This window comes from Protopterus annectens, chromosome 1.part0 (genome assembly GCF_019279795.1).
Source record: "Protopterus annectens isolate FY-2018-M chromosome 1.part0, PAN1.0, whole genome shotgun sequence".
In the NCBI taxonomy this organism is placed as follows: Eukaryota; Metazoa; Chordata; order Ceratodontiformes; family Protopteridae; genus Protopterus; species Protopterus annectens.
Window position 1 is genome coordinate 1,415,564,822 of NC_056725.1, and position 7,800 is coordinate 1,415,572,621.

Consider the following 7,800-nt stretch of genomic DNA (forward strand, 5'->3'; position numbering starts at 1 on the left):
GTAATGCCAGTTTACGGAAAATAAGGCTAGTTTTCCGCCCAAGGGTGCTTCCAGTTGTTCCCTGGTAGGCGGAATCAGAGCCAAGTCATTGTGTCTGTCCTGTGGAAGTGGTTGTAGCTGAATCTGTGGCAGTACTTCTCTGGTTGTTAGGCTGCCACTGACATCCCCTGTAGGCACCCCTGGATTGTCCTCTGCCTCTTGGGCGTCTATTTCTGCCTCTCTGTGCTCTGGAGGTGTCTGGAAAGGACCAATTCTTCGAAGGCCAATTTCTGCTAAACCTCGGAGGTTGGACCTGTAAGAAATCCTTGACTGTTTGGACAGATTTTGCTTTTTCTTCCACCTTCTTTAGAACCTGCTGTGCAGGGGAGCCAAACAAACTTTGTTTCTCCATAGGAGCATCTAGGAGTTTTGACTTAACATGGTCTGGTAAGGATTGTTCTTTTAACCAGGCATGCCTTCTAATCACTGTTCCAGTCATAGCTGATCTAAAGGAGGCCTCCAGTGCATCATAGCCACATTTTAAGAAATGGTTACTGACCTGCTGAGAGTTATGTACCAAATCCTGTAGGGACTTACGGTCTATAGGTTCAGGAGAGGACAGTTTTTTTATTTAGCTGGTCTAACAAAAATTCCTGGTACTGAATCATGTGAAATTGACAGTTTAAGGCCCTGGCCGAAAGAGTAGCAGAAGTATAAACCTTTTTACCCCATCTCTCTAATGCTCTAGATTCCCTTTCAGAGGGGAGAGGGTTTTTAGCAGAGGCAGCTGCTACAGCTTTGGGGCCCTGTGAAATGGTTTCAGGATCTGCAATAGGAGCCTTATACAAATGGTAGTGGGTGTGTCTGGGACCCTGTAATATCTGTCAGGCTTGGCAGGGGCCGGAGGGAGAGAATCAGGGGCAGTACAGGCATCATTATATGCATCATCAACAACTGTTAGTACTGGAGGAATGGCTAAAGGCCTATGCTGTGGTAAATGTAAAAAAGTCCTTAGCCTTTTCCTTGAATCTGAAAAATCCTGGCCCTGCCATTGAAAATGTTCTCTCATAGCATGTAAGGTTTCCCCAAAAGAAAATTCTTCAGGAGGAGAAGCAGAAGGGATGGAGTCTTCTGCATCAGAATCCTCATAAGGAGAATATGGGCCTTCCTAAGGGTCTGAAATATCCGAGTCATCCGAGGAATAGTCTGTAGAAACAGGATCCGGGGGTTCAGTTCTAGGCCTCTTATCTGGAGGGGGTTGAGAGGCCCTGTCTGGGTGAGGTTGGGATCCCCTGATCAAAGAAATGAGATCCTCAGCCAGGCTGAGCATTTGGGAACTAGAGGTAGGCCTGTGTGAGGGAGTTTTAGCAGGTAAGGCCTTAGAAGATTTAGCTGCTTTAGCCCTGGAAAAAGCCTTGATAGACATAGATGCAGGGGGTCTAGCAGCTCCACGTGCCGGGGTAAATATGTCTAAAGGAATAGTATCTGATAAATCCTGGGTGCCTGCTTCAGCAGGGGTAATTTCAGTAGCAGATTCAGCCATGCTCTGTGAGGCCTCGGCTATCGGAGGCATGCTTTCGGCCGAAGGAAGAACCGAGGACTCGGTTTCAGCCGAAACCGAGACACTCGCGGTTGGCCTAACAGTGGTTTCAGCCGAAACCACGGACCGCGAGTGTCGGTCCTTTTCCTTATGCTTTTTAGCTAATTGTGTAGTCGGAGTCTCCGACGCATTTTGTATGCAAAAGCGGGACCAAAAAACTCCTCTGCAAACTCCGACCGACGTCTAAGCGTCCGTCGGTTGAAGGAAGCACAGGCTAGACAAGCTGATACGTCGTGGTCTGGGCCTAAACAAGGAAGGCAGTAAGAGTGGAAATCCTTATGAGGTATTTGTTTCCCACAAGTTAAACAATTATTTACTTTGTCTGACATCGGCTGAGGCAAGAAAGAGTCCCCAACGGGGTACTTAGCTTTTTAGAAGTCTTCGGTAGTAGAAATCTCTGGATCTGACCGACCGGCACTTGCGAACAGCTTCTGCTTCGGGCACCACACGGCAAGAGAGACTGAGGAAAATGGCGTCGGCTGATGCCTTTATACCCAATACACAGCAGCTATGACGTCGGGTGAAGTGCGACATCAGCCGAGGCCAGACCCAGACTTTGGAATCCGGCCGACCGTAGGGCTGCCTGAGGCAGGACAACCCATATGTTAGGACTGCAGATGCATCCTTGAAGGACATCAAGCTATTCACCTACCTACTTTCTTTCCCAATCCTCAAAATAAAGGAGAGAGACTTCTACACACCTTGGACATACACAGACAGTTGCGCTACTACTTGGACAGAACAAAACCTTTCAGAAAATCTGACCAGCTTTTGTAACTTACGCTGCTGGATTGCAGGGAAAAGCAATTTCCAAACAGACAATTTCTAAATGGATTGGAAATTGCATTCGATTCTGCTACTCTTTTCATGGAAAAACTGTGCCAGCTGACATCAGGCCACATTCCACCAGAGCTACAGCCACCTCCACAGCCTTTTTAAGAGGAGTGGCAACAAAGGACATTTTAGAAGCTTCTCCAAATGCAAAACTCCACCTCACTCGAATGCCAATGCCAAAAAGTCACTGTTAATGCAACTGTTATTATAGTTTCGCCAAGAATACTGGAAACTTTTCGTGAAAAAATTTTTAATACACTTGAAGTGTGCAACTTTTCATACACTTTTCGTCAGGGCTCCTGCCCCAACTTCGTCAGAAAACAACAACCCCTTAAAATGATGTGTCTTTATATAGTTGATTTAAACGTCATTAAACAGTGTAATTAACTTCAATAACCTGAAATACATCAATGAAGCTGAATTAATGGAAAATCAATGTATAATGGAAAATCAATATAGAATCAACAACGCTGAAACCCAGCGTGAACCTCCCCTACCAGTATGTTTTTGTTCAACAGTATTTTAAAACTCAACAAATTGCATGTGTGAAATATGTTAAAATATATTAAAATGTTTAAATATTCAACCATAAACCTAGTATGTTAAGTGAACACCAATTATAACAAACAAATCATTTAAAATACATCATTTATAATAACCAAATCATTTTAAATCTTTCAGGCAATACACTTCAAAAGTGATACTGAAAGGCCTTTTGATTATTATACTGTACACCTATATTAATAAAAACTATTAAGTAAAATTCATGAATCCTGCATGACAGTATCCTACATAAAATTATAATATATACATGTTACTTGACACTTTAAACACTAGTATTAATATTTGATGTTTAAATGTGAAAAGAATAATTCATTTAAGCATAACTATGAATGAATAATAATCAGCATTAATAAATATTAATGAATAATAATATTAATAATAATCAATAAATATTACTGATAATTATTACTGAATTGATTATAACTAAAAAATTAAGTTATTATATTATAATATTATAAAATTGCTTCACCTCTCTAAATTTTTCAATCTTAAAATACATTTGAGGGAACACATCTCATTTAAACCCGGAAACCTAACAGCATTGGTTCTGAGTTGCCAAAGCAATTCTATTTTTTTCTAGAACTAAACTCTCATTTCCTCCTTTACCATCTGAGTTGACTTGGTCTATGACCCTAAACTTGAAACTGTGGGTCGGGAACGCATCAATGTGTCTAGCCAAGGCGTTCTCCATGTATTTGTTGAGTTTTAAAATAATGACGTTTAAATCAACTATATAAAGACACATCATTTTAAGGGGTTGTTGTTTTCTGATGAAGTTGGGGCAGGAGCCCTGACGAAAAGTGTATGAAAAGTTGCACACTTCAAGTGTATTAAAAATTTTTTCACAAAAAGTTTCCAGTATTCTTGGCGAAACTATAATAACAGTTGCATTAACAGTGACTTTTTGGCATTGGCATTCGAGTGAGGTGGAGTTTTGCGTTTGGAGAAGTTTTGTTTTATTATTACAAGTGACATTTTAGAAGCTGCTACATGAAGCTCCGTGCATACATTTTCCAAACATTACAACCTGCCTTTATATTCCAGATCCAGAGCAGGGTTTGCTTCTGCAGTCTTGCAGGGCATTTTAGCTACACCATCTTTGTCTTAGTGCCTACCACCCCCAGGTTGGCTATGTTATTCAACCCATATGTCAGGATCTGCGGCAGGATTTTTGAAAAGTAAGTTGTGGGACTCAGGAACCCGAGGTAGATGAAGGAAATCCCTAAACTTCTTTTTTGAATCAGAAAATTCCTGGTTTCCCAGTGAAAATGCTCCATTAAAGTATGTAAAGTTCCCCCAAAAGAAAAGTCCTCAGAAGGGGAAGTAGAGGGAATGGAATCCTCTGCATCAGAATCCTCATAAGTAGGTATGGACAAATCCAGATTACCAGAAGAGTCAGAAGAAACAGAATCCTGATCAGAAGATTCATAAGCAAGCACAGCCCTAGGCCTCTGGGGGGGGGGGGTGACCACCCCTGACTAGAGTTATTCAGCCATTTTTATCATTTGTTTTTTAGGCATAGGGGCCTAAGCATTGATTTTTTAGACATGGATCAAGATTTAGGCCTTAGTAATGAAGGAGGCGTCGTTTTAATATGCAAGTCTGTAGGCCAGAATACACCCTCAGAAGCCGGTGCCTGCACAGTGGCTCCGGACCCATCCACGGGTTTCATAGTTGAAGTATCTCGCGGCACACCAGACTCCGAATGGGTCTCAGTAGAGGCCTGCGAATCAGAAGTAGTGGGTATCAGGGGCTGCGAAAGCGCCTCACTGAGTACTGGCAAACTGGCGACTGGCTTAGAAAAAGCGTCGACGGCAGTTTTGGACCTCGACGGCCTGTCTCTGTCTTTGCGTATTTTCGGAATCCCAGTAGTCGGATGGCTAATCGATGACATTTCTGGATAATTAAATCGAGAACTGAAATAATGAGGGGGAAAAATATAACGACAACGGATAGTGCGCTGATTAAATAAAGCACAAAACCGACAGTAAGGTACGTCGTGGTCAGGGCCTAGGCAAGGAATACAGTACGAATGAAAACCTTTGAGTTACTTGCTTTCGACAAGTAATGCAATTAACTTTTACTGACATCGGTAAGGAGCAAGAAAAGTTTCACCAACGGGGTACTTAGCTTTAAGTTGAAGACTTTGGAGCTGAAACTCGAAAAGGAAAATTTCAGGAGTTGGCCGACCGGCACTTGCGAACTGCTTCTGCTTCTGGCACCGCACGGCAAGAAAGACTGATGTAATGGCGTTGGCTGCATGTTTTATACCCCTGACATCATGGAGGAAGAGACAGCAACCAACGCAGGACCCAAGACTTTGTTAATCAGGCTGACTGAGGGCAACCTGCCAGCAGATTACCCAAATGTAATGACTGCAACAGTGAAACATGGAGAACATCCACAGTGCAAGGTGTGTTTAGTTACCTGATTTGCAGAATGCATTAAATCTTGTAAATTTTTGGATTCTACCCAAGCAGAAAAAGGAAGACTTTTTTTGTTTAAGGAGTTCCAAGGTATGTTGCTGAAATTTCAGCATATGGAACTGACAATTTAGTGCCCTGACAGCAAGAGTAGCTGAGGTGTATACTTTTTTACTTCTGTCCAGTGCTCGTGAATCCCTGTCTGAGGGGCTAGGATTCTTAGCAGAGGCTGTTTTAATCCCTTCTGGCCCTTGAGAAAAGACCTCAGGGTCAGTTGTAGGATTTTTAAAAATATATTTGTGTGAGTCAGGGGACTCTATAGGACCTGTCTGGTTTTCTGGGAGCAGGTGAAAGGGAATCAGGAGTCAAGCTGGATTAGAGGAAACATCCTCCACAACATCCAGGACTGGGGGAATGGCTAAGGGTCTGTGCTGCGGAAGATCTAGGAATTCCCAGAGTCTCTTTTTTGACTGATGGTAGTCCTGGCTTTCCCATTGGAAATGCTTCCTTAAGGAATTCCCAAAGGAAATATCCTTACGGGGAGAGGCTGAAGGAATGGAATCATCTGCATCAGAATCCTCATAAGTGGAGAGGGGTTGCATGTCTTCATATTCAGATGCATCAGATTCATCTCTTGTTCAGACAAAACTACAGGGGACAGATCTCTCTTCCTTTTGGAAGGGGTAGCGTGCCTCCCCTGATTAGCATGATGAGGTCTTCTGCCATTTATAGCATTTGACAGTGAGGCAAGGTAGCAGTCAACGGAGAGTGGGTCGTTGGTTTCTTGGGTGTAGTTCGTACACTGGGCCTAAGAACTCTGTAGTTTTAGAAAGAATGGTGGTTGCGAAAGAAGACGTTAGTTTGTGTTGAGATTCGGTAGTGCGAAGGACCTCCTCAGAAGCTGGTGCCTGCTCAGCAGCTCAGGACCCATCAGAGGGTGAGACGACTGGAGGATCCTTAGTTGAAGAGTTTTGCGGCATACCGGACTCCGAAAGAAATCAACAGAAGTGGGCATCAGGGGCTGTGAAAGCACCTCACTGAGTACTGGAGAACTGACGACTAGCTTTAACGGAAGCGTCGGTAGGTTTGGACCTGTGCGGTCCGGCTCTGTCTTTATCTTTATGTTTTTTTCGGAAGATCTGCTGTAGAATGGCTTACTGAAGCCATATCGGAATTTGAGGACTGTAAGCAAAAATATATGGCTACAATAAGGGCCTGATGATGGATAGTTCTGGCATTGAGCAAAGTACAGAAGCGACAACGAGGGACGTCGTGGTCTGGGGCTAAACAAGTGATGCAGTAAGAGTGGAAGTCTCGGTGTGGTATTTGTTTTCCACAGACGAAACAATTAACTTCTTCTGACCTCGATTAGTGCAAAAAAAAGGTTCCCCAACAGGGTACTTAGCTTTAGAAGACTTCTACTTCAGTTCGGTAGACAAAACCCAGGTAGCAGACAACCGGCACTCATGCGAACTGCTTCTGCTTCGGGCTCCATGGGAAGAAAGACTGATGTAATGGCATCTGCTGCCTTACTTATACTACTGATGACCTGACTTCAATCCTCAAGCGACAGCAACCGACGCAAAAATATTAAGTCTCCTGCATTCAGGCCGGCCGAGGGCTACCCTGGCAAGGATAACCCAAATGTGATGACTGCAGCAGTGAAACACGAAGAGAATCTCTAAATGTGGGAGGTGGGGTTGAACATCTAGCACCTTAACTCTTACAACACCCTCACAAGAGTCTTGCCCTTCAACTGGAACAGGAGAGCACTCTACAAATTTAAAATGCAAGTTTAGCATTTAAGGTTCCTGAAGGCTGAAGCAGCAGAGGTGAAAACCTTCCCTCCAAAGTGATCAAGCAGCCTACTTTTCATATCACCAGAAGTGGGTTCATCGTGGTAGCCCAGATAAACTCCTTGCTGGAATTCATGGATACTAGAGGTGAGCTGGCATTCAAGTTATTGTACAGGTGCTTCTAGCAACCAGATACCCTATAAAAACAGTCTGGCCTTGGAAAGAGATGGACTGGATTATGTCTCCAGAGATGCAGTAAATAAAGGCATATGCCAGGGCTTCAACCAGTGGCAAAGCAGCTAAGGATTTTGGATCTACAAGCCCTGAAGCTCCCTGTACCACTTCTGTGCATCTGAGAGATCCTTAGTCTTCCATTTAAAGTGATCCTTCACTCTACTGACTGACACCAAATAAGAAATCCCCCAACAGAGGATAAAATATAGTCATGCTTTGACTCACTACAATGAGGGCAAGACATCTAGTCTAATACCGGTCAGTTCATCTGCCTAAAAATATGAGGAATTGAAGACTATTTGGGAGGCTGGCTCACTTTTTCTTTTTCTAGTCGTAAGCCTTGACAATGTTGCTTGATCAGAGGACGGCT